Below are 13,431 nucleotides of genomic sequence, written 5' to 3'. Positions count from 1 at the left end.
TGCATCAGGTGCATCAAAGCTTGATATCCACAACTGATTCATTTTAATGAATGTCAAACGGTCGACTGAGTCGGTGGAGAGTCTCGTTCGATGGTCTGTGAAGAATCCTCCTGCTGCGCTGAATGCCCGTTCCGATAGGACACTGGAAGCAGGGCAGGCCAACAACTCCATGGCATACTGGGCCAGTTCTGGCCAGTGGTCTAATCTTAAGACCCAGTATGCCAGTGGATCGGCATCGTCACATGAAAAGCCCTCTGTGTCACTTTGTGCCCTCACGTAATCGTCCACCATGTGATGCAGACGCTGTCGATGCGATGTGGCAGCTGAGAGGCCTGGGCGGTGAGGACTAAAAAAAGACCGAAAGGCATCCGTCAACCGCACGCCTTCTCCAACGCTCCTCTCGTGACCACCAGTAGAATCCATGGTAGGTTGTCCCCGCCCCTGCACCCTACGGGAGTCGGGGAACGTGTTCACCAGAATCCTCTTGAGACTGTCCTCAAGGGATTTGATCCTGTGGACTCTCTGGGTGGATGGAAAAAGCTCCGAGACTTTAGACTTGTACCGGGGGTCAAGTAGGGTGGCCAACCAATAGTGGTTAGTCTCTTTAATGGCCTTGATTCTGGGGTCCTTTCGCAGGCTCTGAAGCATGATGTTTCCCATGCGTCGCAAATTAGCAAAGGCCTGAGAAGCTGACTCCTCGGGGTCACTCATAACGACATTATCTTCAGCGGGCTCCTCCTCCTCCCAGCCACACACTACTCCAAAGTGTCCCGAGGGAGTCAAACTAGGCCTTGCAGATTGCCGCATGTCTTCCTCCTCCTCCTCAAACCCTGCAAAAGTTCCCGCAGAATCGTCCTCCTCCTCCTCCTCTTCCACCCCTGGATCCTGCTCGGGCCTCTGGGAGCTAGGCATAATGGGGTCAGGATTCTCAGGGTAAAGGGGGCCTTGAGAGGCAAGGAAGTCCTCCTCTTCCTCCTGCTGCTCTGCCTCCAATGCCCTGTCCATAATGCCACGCAGAGTGTGCTCCAACAAAAACAGTACCGGTAGGGTGTCACTGATGCATGCGCTGTCCCGGCTACCCATCCTTGTGGCCTCCTCAAATGGCGAGAGGACAGCGCATGCATCCTTAATCAAAAGCCACTGCCGTGGTGAAAAGAAGCCCAGGCACGCAGAGCCAGTGCTGGTGCCGTACTCGCATAGGTATTCATTAAGGGCCCTCTGCTGCGTGTACAGGCGCTGCAGCATAGCCAAGGTGGAGTTCCAGCGGGTGGGCATGTCACAGATGAGGCGGTGTACCGGCAGGTGAAACTCGCGCTGCACTTCGGCCAAACGTGCAGTGGCACTGTACCACCGCCTGAAGTGACTGCACACCCTTCTTGCTATCCTTAGCACATCCTACGAGTTCAAAAACCGCTGTACCACGAGATTCAGGACATGCGCCAGGCATGGCACATGGGTTAACTTTCCCTGCCGAAGGGCGGCCAGGAGGTTTGACCCATTATCAGTAACCACCATCCCTGGCTGCAGCTGGCGTTGTGTCAACCACCTCTGGGCCTGTGCCTGCAGAGCCCCAAGAATCTGAGGGGCAGTGTGCTGCCTGTCCCCTAGACACACAAGCTGCAGCACTGCGTGACACCTTTTGGCCTGAGACATAGAATAGCCCTTTGAACGTTTACGTGGTACCTCATCATATTCAAAGGACCATTCTGCAGATAAGGGCATTGAGGAGGTAGAGGAGGAGGAGCAGGAGGGGGTAGAAGTGATCGATCTACCCGGATCAGCGACACCACCAGCTGTTTGCAGACGTGGGGGCAACACTGGCTGCAGCACCGAGCCCTGGCTACAATCCCTTCCGCTGGCAAGCAGTGTCACCCAGTGAGCAGTGACAGAAATGTACCGTCCCTGCCCATTTTTGCTTGACCAAGTGTCAGCTGTCAAGTGTATCTTACGGCTGACTGACTTGGCCAGGGACGACACTACATTGCCTTCCACATATTGGTATAGGGATGGCAGGGCCTTACGGGAAAAGTAATGCCGACTTGGCACCTGCCACTGTGGAACTGCACATTTTGCGAAGTCACTGAAGGGAGCAGACTCTACCAGGTTAAATGGTAATAGTTGCAGAGCCAGTAGTTTAGCCAAACTACTGTTTAGACGCTGGGCATGTGGGTGGCGGGGAGTATACAGTTTTTTTCGTTCCAGCATGTGTGGAATCGAAATTTGGCATCTAGATGTTACAGCTGGTGGTGTGCTGGAGGTAGATGCGACACTGCCTGCTATATCATCATCCCTGTCAGTGGAGGCTGCCAACAGGTGATGAGTGACTATAGCAGGGCCAGGAACAGACTGATGTGCAGGTGGAGCAGGTGGAGCATGAGGAGGAGCGCGAGGAGGACTAGGAGGCCGACTGACCAATCTTTGGCCCTTTTGTGGGTTCTTTAAATGCTCCTGCCAATGGGCCGAGTGGTGGGTTGTCAAATGCCTGTTTAGGCAGCTTGTACCCAGGTGGTTGACATTTCTGCCACGTTTTATACCCTTCTTACAAATCTTGCAGATCACAACTGTTTTGTCTGCATGGGATGTCTCAAAAAAGTCCCAGCAAGATGAGGTGTGTATAGTGGCCCGGGAGACAACAGGTGCGGCCTTAGATGGAGCGGGCCGTCTGCTCTCCCCTCTTGCTTGCTCTGCCTCCTCATCAACCTCAGACCCAACATCTGACTCCATCAAAGACTGAGCATCAGGCCTGGCCCGGGAGACAACAGGTGCGGCCTTAGATGGAGCGGGCCGTCTACTCTCCCCTCTTGTTTGCTCTGCCTCCTCCTCAACCTCAGACCCAACATCTGACTCCATCAAAGACTGAGCATCAGGCCTGGCCCGGGAGACAACAGGTGCGGCCTTAGATGGAGCGGGCCAACTGCAGAAGACTGACCACTTTTCTCTGCCTGGGTCACTGTAGTTGCAGATGATGCCGATGATGAGGGTTTGGTCATATAGTCCACCACCTCCTGTACATACTGTGGATGTATAGCTTGGCCACTGCCGGAGAACAATCCAAATGGTGGCCTGGCTGAGGACTGACCACCACATCCACCCCTGCCTCTAGACACCCTAGAAGCTGTGCCCCTTTCCGCAGCAGGGCCACGTATGCCTTTTCTTGGTCTACCAGGCATATTTGTCCCTGATGCGTTGGCAACTGTGTGCGGTGAAAAACGCACACTGCTATGCGACCCACAGTTGTCGCTGGATACAGCACAGCAGATGTGTCACGCACAGTAGCAAAGCCTTTTGCACAGTGGACCTAACGCTTTGAACAACAGGCGTTAAGTTGTCACTGATGCGTTGGCAACTGTGTGCGGTGAAAAACGCACACTGCTATGCGACCCACAGTTGTCGCTGGATACAGCACAGCAGATGCGTGTCACGCACAGTTGCAAAGGCTTTTGCACAGTGGACCTAACGCTTTGAACAACAGGCGTTAGGTTGTCACTGATGCGTTGTCAACTGTGTGCGGTGAAAAACGCACACTGCTATGCGACCCACAGTTGTCGCTGGATACAGCACAGCAGATGCGTGTCACGCACAGTTGCAAAGCCTTTTGCACAGTGGACCTAACTCTTTGAACAACAGGCGTTAGGTTGTCACTGATGCGTTGGCAACTGTGTGCGGTGAAAAACGCACACTGCTATACGACCCACAGTTGTCGCTGGATACAGCACAGCAGATGCGTGTCACGCACAGTTGCAAAGGCTTTTGTACAGTGCACCTAACGCTTTGAACAACAGGTGTTAAGTTGTCACTGTATTTTGCTGCCTAGCAAGCACGTACACCTGCTGTGATACAGCAGCACTGTGCCACGTGCTCACTAAACAGAACCCTCACACTTTCCCTACAGAAACTCAATTTTTAAATATACTGTAACTAATGTAGTACAAAGTTCCCTAACTACACTAGATATCCCTTTCCACTAAATAGAAAGCTCCATACAGCAGAAGACTGACACTGTCCCTTAAGTTTTTTTTTTTTTTTTTGTAACTCTAAGAACCAGCACAATCGCTGTATCTAACTACACTGGCTGTAAGCTAAATACAATTCTGCTATATGGAGCTTTAGAACCACTCGATATGTAGGAAATGTAGTGTAGCAAAGCAGGAGTCAGAGAACTGCTTTAACTCTCTTCAACAGGATCTGGATAACTGTGCTAGGGGTTAGGCGGGGCCATCTTATATAGTGTGGGGCGTATTCACTCCTGATTGGCCTCTGGTCCCCGTAGTCACTCCAATCACGTTCCTAGGAGACTCCTGCCCCCTCATTGGCTTTTGCAGACGTTTCTGGGCCAATCATGGGCTTTTAAAGACCAGTTCCTGTCCCAGTGCATTTTGGGCGGTTCAAAAAGTTCGGTATTCGGCCGAATATCGAACATCCAATGTTCTGGTCGAACCGATGGTCGACCCGAATCGTTCGATCATCCCTAATTCTTACACAACATCCTAGCACAGCGCATGCCATGGGCAGAAGTAGTACACCTGAACTGGGAAAGACAGGTGTCCTGTTAGCGGTAGCTGACACTTAGGGAGTGGGCTTGGGCCTTCAGCTGAAACCACCCTTCTCCCTCCAGGTATCTATGCTGCTGGCAGTGCTTACAGCATGCCGTGTCAGAGATATTGAAGACCCTGGGAGGGCACACCATGACGTCCACGAGGTGGCGCCTGGGTGTCTGCTTCCCCCATACCTGCAACCTCCCTTGTCTCACAGGAGGCACAGGCAGATGGGGAAAGGGAGACCGAGAGAAGGCTTTGTGGAGCTTTTAACAGGCTGAACGTCAGCCCTGCAATTGTGGCCTACCCCGTGCCCAGGAACCATGAGGTGTCAAAGCAGCTGGCTGGTGCCCGCTGTCTAACCATCCTGAACCTGAGCAAGGGGCGTGGACCAAACCCTCTAACCGGGAAGGCTCAGGACAAGCCAGCCTTCACCACCACATGTGGCTTGACTGCATCTACGACAATGCTAGATGGGGTTGAGAACACATCAGACACCTCCCTAAGGGTCATGTGTGAACTACGGGGAGGGGTTAAACCTTGTGCAGTGGCCTGCTTTAGGGGCCTAGTCGTGTTTGGCCCTGTGTGGGTGGAACACCCAGGGCTCCTGTCAGCAGTCCCAAACAATCTGGCACGGCCTAGTTTGACAGTTCTGCAGAGTAACTGTCAGATGGACATGTCAGCGGTTTGGTACTGGGAACAGCAGGGAGGAGTAGGCACCCAGAGACCTGGAACTGAGGCTACCAGGACCTGGCCTACTCCTCAAACCAAAACATTGGTTACGTCATTCCTGGGTACAGCTGGCTACAGGAGAATGCTGGGGTGCGACTATAGTGGCTCAGCTGAACCTGTGACTGACCAATCCAATGGTACCCTGACTAAAATGGCACCCTTGACGCCAGTGTGTAAGAAGGACCGTTCCGCCCTGACGGAGGTATTGGCCAGTGCACCTGGGACATGGGCCCCAGAATTTAAATGCCCAGTCCCGGCACAACCCTATGCCACTACCTTTGGGCCAGATGCAGCCCTGGGCCAGAGGGATGCGAAAGGAGAGGAAATTCTCATCCTCTGCCTATGCAGGAAGGCACCTTCTAGGAAGGTAGCATAAGCCATCCTTGAGCAGAGGTGTCTTGTGATCGTGTGGGCACCACGGAAGCTCGCCCATCACAAACCACGTTTTCTGCCAAACTGTATTGCTAGGAAGAACCACCCACTCCTCAGAGGGAACCTGGTTCTCCAGCAACACTATTGGACCAGACCGCACACAGGTGAACGCCTTAGCAAGGTGGACCTGTGGGGTGACAAATTGAGCCTGCAACAGTTGGTTGCGTCAGGAGGGAAGTTGCAGTTCCCTCCCATGCAACCGACTGAGGGGGAAGGTGTAATGATATCCTGCACTGGATATACTAGAAGCTGTCGCAAGCAACCATTTTGTTCAGAGCTCTGCCATGACAGGCAGACCAAATGTATACTCAGATATTTTTCTTCCCCCCTCTCCCTGCCTCAATTAATTCCTGGAATGCAGAGAGTTTCGACTTCAAACAAGCCGTTATCTAAAAAGATGTCTGGACGGATATATGTTCTGATACTCAGGCCGGTCGTAAAGCCATAACCGACAAAGGAGGATAAAGGCTAATGGGTCGTAAAACAGAGCCATTCCAGAGCTCTGTTAATTGAACACATTCACACACAAATTCATAACTTTAAACACAAACAAGATATGTCTCTAGAAAGTGTATAGTTAAGTGCAAAATAAAATACTGAATGGAACGAGATCATAAATGACCACTTTAGCTCCTATGGGAGACAAGCTAGCTGTCAGATGCCTTACGGGTCAGAGGTTACTTTGAGATAGCCTGTGTTTGGTATCTATGGATATAAAATTCAATGCTGCACAATAATCTATCAGTTTCAAGAAGGCAACTGGTAGATATTGGAAGATATGAATTATGTTATAAATCTGTCTATACGGGAGGATCCTTGGTATGGTCATAAACCTTAGGGCAGCCCATGGCCACTGTGTTTATTGGTCAGGAGCATCTTTTACCACCCCCTGCGTTCTCATAGAAAAAGAGAGAAAAGCAGATGGGTTTAGAGTTCTCATGGTAACATCAAGAAGGAACATCGATCAAGTTTGAGAACCGATCACTGGCTCAGCTTCCGGACTCTGATAATACTCAGGACATTGAATGCAAGTATCCTTACTTCTCAATTCTATCTTATTCTTCTAAATTGCTTAATTATGTCGCTATTTCTTTGAAACACCTTTTTCTGTAAATATTTTATTTGCACCAATTTTAACCTTTTTATTATTAAACTTTATTTTGAAAAGTGTTAATCTTATCCCTAAGCTCTTAATGCAAACTAATAACGAACCTGTCTCTTGAAGAGTGCTACTGTATAGAATAAATCCTCTGAACATTCCTGTCTGTGGTGACAGTGCGTGTTACAGATGATTATTCTAAAGTCATAATTGGTATTTCTAAAATTACGAGCATCTGCTGGGCTCATAACGTAGCGGTGGTGGCAGTGAAAGGGTTAATTGCTTAAATTAGCCTGGGGACAATCGCTCTCAGCCTGCTGGCATCTAGATTGTGGTCCTGCAAGCTGGAAAATCTTTGTGCCGGGTGCAGCTGAGAGTGGCATTGTTACGCAAGTGACGGCAGGGTGTGAGATTGGCTGGTCCTTGGTCACGAGTTAGTGAGAAGGGCAGGGATCTGATACCCGCCACCGTCACAGCCTCCTCATCCGGTCAGCGTAACACCTTCACCACCAACTTCAGCACAGCCAGGGGTAAACGACAGCAGGCAGTTTTAAAACTTGCCTGTTTGGGGGAAAAACCCCACACCACGCAGGAGTTGTGGAGGGGCATTGAACAACAGACCAATAAGAGGTTGGTGCCAGTGAGCCTCAAGCCCAGCCTGGCGGTGTGTGATAATGAGCGAAATCTCGTAGCAGCTCTGGGCATAGCCAGTTTGACGCACATCCCTTGCCTGGCGCATGTGCTGAATTTGGTGGGGCAGAGGATCCTTAAAAATTACCCCGATATGTCAGAGCTGCTGCAGAAAGTGCAGGCCGTCTGTGCGCACCTTCTGCGTTCTCACCCTGCTGCTGCTCGCCTGTCAGCGCTGCAGCGTAACTCACCGCCTCATATGTGACGTGCCCACAAGGTGGAACTCCAACTTGCACATACTGGCAAGACTGTGCGAGCAGCAGCAGGCCATAGTGGAGTTTCAGCTGCAGCACGCATGCGTGAGTCGCTCTGCGGAACCGCACCCCTTCACCACCTGGCCATCGCTGGTGCATGGCTGGGGGGATACAGAGGACACAGACGATACACCTCCCACAGAAGACAGCTTTTCGTTGCCTCTGGGCAGCCTGGCACACATGAGCGATTACATGCTGCAGTGTCTACGCAACGACTGCCGAGTTTCCCACATAGTAACTTGTGCTGATTACTGGGTGGCCACGCTGCTGGATCCCCCTTACAATGACAACGTACCGTCCTTAATTCCCTTACTGGAGCGTGATCGCAAGATGCATGAGTACCAGTGCACGCTGGTAGACGCGCTGCTGGTGGCATTCCCACCTGACAGCGGGGGCACAGTGGAAGAGCAAGGCGAAAGGCAGAGGAGGAGGAAGAGGTAGCCAACGCAGCCAGGGCACCGCCAGCACCTCAGAAGGCAGGGTTAGCATGGCCGAAATGTGGAAAAGCTTTGTCAACACGCCGCAACAACCAGCACCACCAGCTGATATGGAACATCTTAGCAGGAGGCAGCATTTCACCAACATGGTGGAGCAGTATGTGTGCACACGCCTAGAAGTACTGAATGACGGGTCTGCCCCCTTCAACTTCTGGGTCTCCAAATTGGGCATATGGCTTGAGCTTGCCCTTTATGCCTTGGAAGTGCTGGCCTGCCCTGCAGCCAGTGTATTATCTGAACGTGTATTTTGCTTGGCAGGGGGCGTTATCATAGACAAGCGCAGCCGCCTGTCCAGAGCAAATGTGGACAAGCTCACGTTCATTAAAATGAACCAGGCATGGATCCCACAGGACTTGTCCGTACCTTGTGCAGAATAGACATGTATACCAGCCTTACCCAGCCATTGTTGTATTTTTGATCTTTCTCACTCTTTTGGGGTGTACCCTAATTAAAAAAAAAAATTAAATTAAACCAAAATCAGTGTTGGCCTCCTTGTCCTCCTCCACCGCCGCCGCTTCCACCTACACCGCCACATCCACCGCCACCTAAACCTCCTACTCCATATGGACCTCGTCCTCCTACATCAAGATTATTATTTTTATGTATTTTATGTTATGTCCCTATCCACATTTGTTTGCAGAACACTTACCATGCTCCTAACAACGTTTTGCTGCCATTTGCAGCCCTCTAGCCCTTTCCATTACTTTCTTAGAGCCATTTTAGTGCTCAAAAGTTCGGGTCCCCATTGACTTCAATTGGGTTCGGGTCAAGTTCGGGTCAAGTTCGGGTCCTGAACTCGAACTTTTTGCGAAGTTTGGCCGAACCTGTCGAACCCGAACATCCAGGTGTCCGCTTAACTCTAGACTCTAGCCAAAAGAATTTCTGAGCACATTGCAAATATAAGTAAGGGTTACAAGGACTATAGCGTGTCTTTACATTTTAGACGCAATCATAATAGAGACCTCTCTAATCTGAAATTCTGGGGCATTGAGAGAGTGCAGCCTGTTTGGAGGGGTTCTAACAGTGTTAGGGAACTCTCTAAATGAGAAAGCCATTGGATTTTCCTCACTAATGCCTTACATCCTAAAGGGTTAAATATAGATCTTGATGTGAATTGTTTTATAAGTAATTAATAATGTCTTTTAGAGTAGAAATTTCTTCCTATGGGATTGACAGATGCTAATAGCCCTTAATATTTATATCTTGGGCTTTGTCTGAGAGCTTGATTAGATGGGGGAATATTATTGGACATGGTACTGAGGTTTGATCATCGGTTTTATTATATAATAATTGGGGCAACTAAGACTGCATTTTCATTTTGAGTTGCAGTTTTATGTTCTCTTTATTTTATCTGTATTTACATTTTATATGACATACATTCTTTTCAAATTTTTGAATTGTGAATGTGGAATATTCATGTATATAAACATGTTCCTATACAAAAGGGACTTATAGAGATTCTATGTTATATACTTTATGGATATTATGCTCCATACCAGCCATACGCATGAACTTCGCATGATCCGTTAGACATGGGTGACTCTTGGCCCATAAAGGGAAGGAAGAGGTTAACTTGTCCAGAGAGGAAGCGAGATATTGTGCTGGCGGACGTTATGCATTAATGGTGTATCCCTGGTGTGGGCGGAAGTCTGTTCTGCTCCGTGTCATTTGTGAGAGCAGATTGGGAGTAAGCGCTGCCCTCCTGGGAGTGTATTTACTGTATATTGTATATCAGATATATTTTTTTAAAAAAATTTTGAATTGTGAATGTGGAATATTCATGTATATAAACATGTTCCTATACAAAAGGGACATATAGAGATTTTATGTTGTATACTTTATGGATATTATGCTCCATACCAGCCATACGCATGAAATTTCCATGATCCGTTAGACTTGGGTAACTCTTGGCCGCTAAGGGAATGAAGGGGTTAACCTGTCCGGAGAGGAAGCGAGACATGGTGCTGGTGGATGTTATGCTTTAATGGTGTCTCCCTGGTGTGGGCAGAAGTCTGTTTTGTTCCGTGGCATCTGTGAGAGCAGATTGGGAGTAAGCGCCGCCCACCTGGGAGTGAGATAAATGAAGGTGGCCGTGCCACGTGCCCATGTAAGGGCGTGACCACGGTAACGTCTGACATCACGCCACGGAACTCTGCTGGCTAGGTACCGAGCGGCAGAGACGGAGAGTGGAGTTGGCCTAAGAGTCAGGTTGCCGTTTGATTATATTATGCCCTATGTTGCTGTACTAAATGTGAGTGGTATATGTAGGGGGGCAGGGGACCATTTTTATTCACAATAAATTTATGTGAGTTACGCTATGAGTCCTTCCTCCTTTACTTTACTTACATGGTATACACATGAAATAAGGATTCCATTGGGCCAAGCATAACGTTTTGCTGAATTACATCTGTGGACAAGAGAGTATCCTGGCTTGGTGAGCAGCGGGACAGAGATCTTCCCTGGTGACACAAGCATTAGAGTGGTCCGATCAAGGCGCATTTAAAGCCATTTCTGGTGAGTGTGCATTGCTACAGGGTCATCACAGTGGTGCGGTGGAGGTGCACTATAGATCGCTTGAGCACGGAGGTTCTGCGATTCACTCATCTGATCTGTTTACGGAACTCTTAGTAGCTTGGGAGTGTAAGCTGCAACAGCAGTGCTCTCATTATTATTATTGTGGACTTGCACATATATGTAGCGATGCTAGTGTGATTTTGTTCTCATACTTGGACTGTGAGCACATTTTTCACCTATGTGATTTATATGCTTTGATTTAATAGCAGCAGCTCTGTCTTTTCCCTTAAGGGATTTATCATATTATTTGACAAGTATCTGACTACATTTATCCATATTGCTTATAGCGATTGGTGAGTGGGCATACTAGTATTTATCTGCACCTACTCCCTTTTTTCTGATATCTTTTATAAACTTTGAGCTGTTTAGGTGTGGTTTGATACATTTTCTTCTCCCCCCATTCTGCCATAAAGATATTTACCACACTCAGTGCAAAACCTGCCCCAATGAGCTTGTAGCCGGAGCCCCCGAAAGTCCCTAAGCCATCCTGTTGAACTGGAAGAACTCCAATGGGCAAATTAAACTGTTGCCAAAGCCCCTTTCTGTGAAAGCGAGGGGTGTTAAATCACCTAAATGTTTCATAGCCCTGTGGCTTAGGAAGTTTATTTTTCTGACATATCAGATTCAGTAGAAATCTCTGTCCAATAAATTAAAATCCAAATGTGCTGAAGCATTTGTAGGGCAAATAAAAGTAAAGAAAAAAGTTCCCTGGTCAAAATACTATGCCTTGTCAGTTACAACCGATATGAGACTCAATTCTTTAAGCAAAGCATGTGTTTTTTTTAATCAAAATGATCATTTTATTCAGCCATGTGAGTTTTCATTGGCTGTCATCAGTCTAAAAAATTGGAAGTCATAGCATAAAACGATTGTTATAGCTTAGTAAATTGAACCTTTAATGACCAGAAGTACCAAGTGGCTGTCTTCAGGTCATAATTCTTCTCTAGCATGCCCTCTAGTGTGTTCTCCAAAGCTATCCTGTGATGAAGATGCATGGGGGAAAAAAAAAGAGATAACAACTGGCAGATGTGTAGCCTCCATGGCAGGACCTAGTTCCCCCTTTTTTAGAGCTTTATTACTTTATTGGCCTTACAGGGGGTGGTAAGCCCAGGGTGAATATTACCAGCATTTTAAAAATTTATATTTTGTAAAAATAGCAAGCAGTGACATGGGGCAGCAAATGTGCTGCATAGCTAGGTCTGTCATTACCTTCTTTTTTTCCATTTAGCCATAGCAACAGGGTTGGATAAATCATAAAAATACACTCAGTTTTTTACATAATGTTGGCAATTGTAGTTCCTATAGATGTTTTACAACTGCTTATTCATTTGATTGGCTGGAGTGAGTTTAATAAGTAATTAAAAAACCTATTGAAATCATATTCTGTTAGGAAAAACCCTTAAGCCCCGTACACACGTAGCGATTGTCGGCCGTAAATATTCGGCCGCCGAACGATCGGCCGATTGTCGGCTTGTTAGTATGATGCTTCCGATAACCGACAGTGACTTTTCGGCCGAACAGAATCTGTTGTGCAGGCATTAAAATTTTTGTTGGCCAACACCAGAACGGCCGATTGTTCGCCAGTCAGTACAGAATTCGGCCGACAATCAGCAGATTTGCTGGGCATGCTCAGAAAAGAAAAAACACACGGAAAGTTAACCATCACATGACATCACTTCTGCAGTCGGCTGTTGTTGGCTGACAAATGTGTGCAGTCTTTTGCAGTTTTCAACAGACACGACAGCCCTGGACAAAAGACGGCCGATCGTTCGGCCGACGATCGGTACGTGTGTGTAGTGTATTAACACAGACAGGCTGTACAGGTTGCTTCTTTATTTACTGCACATCAGCATGCAACTAACTTCAGCCACACCCAGCTCCCAGACATATACATAATTATAACATTTTGCAGACAGCAACTTAACCCGTTGCTTACCATACTACATTCCCTCCTCTCTTTGAATAAAACATAACATGCACAACGTATTAATAAGATTAACAAAATGCATGGATGAACAACTAAAAATTTAAACTATAAACTCCTGACTATACACATAGTCCTTAAGGTAGGCCGGTGGATTTGTTGCTCGTTTTTCTCTTGGCCATTCCGATGTGGATGGTTGTGGATTGAAGTCTGGATCACTGGCAGTATCATCACTACTCTTTGCCTGTTCGCCATCTTCCGATACTTGACCTTCTGACTCAATAAATTTCTTCACAAATGAGGAATTACGCACTTTTGTGTGTCCATCTAAATCCTCTAAAACCACTTGAGTACCTCTTTTCTCCTTTACAACATAAGGCTCAGGTTCAAAGGACGGAGCCAGTTTGTTAAACCGATCATTTTGAAGCAACACCTTATCACCCTGTTGAAGGCCACTAGGTTGACAATGGCGGCGGTGGTTTGCATACTGTTCAGCCCGGATCTTCCTTTCCTCATCAATATGCCGAAAAGGTTTCTGACTTGTAGGAGGACCCCCAATGTCTGGCAATTTTGTCCTGAATTTGCGACCACAAAGAAGTTCCGCAGGACTAACGCCAGTGACAGTATGCAGAGTTGTGCGATAAGCCAAAAGAAAACGCCACAGTTCCTTTTTCCAGTCTCTTCTCTCTAAATG

This window comes from Pelophylax lessonae, assembly GCF_965119305.1.
Source record: "Pelophylax lessonae genome assembly, chromosome: 2".
In the NCBI taxonomy this organism is placed as follows: domain Eukaryota; kingdom Metazoa; phylum Chordata; class Amphibia; order Anura; family Ranidae; genus Pelophylax; species Pelophylax lessonae.
Note: the sequence above shows the minus strand (reverse complement) of the source record.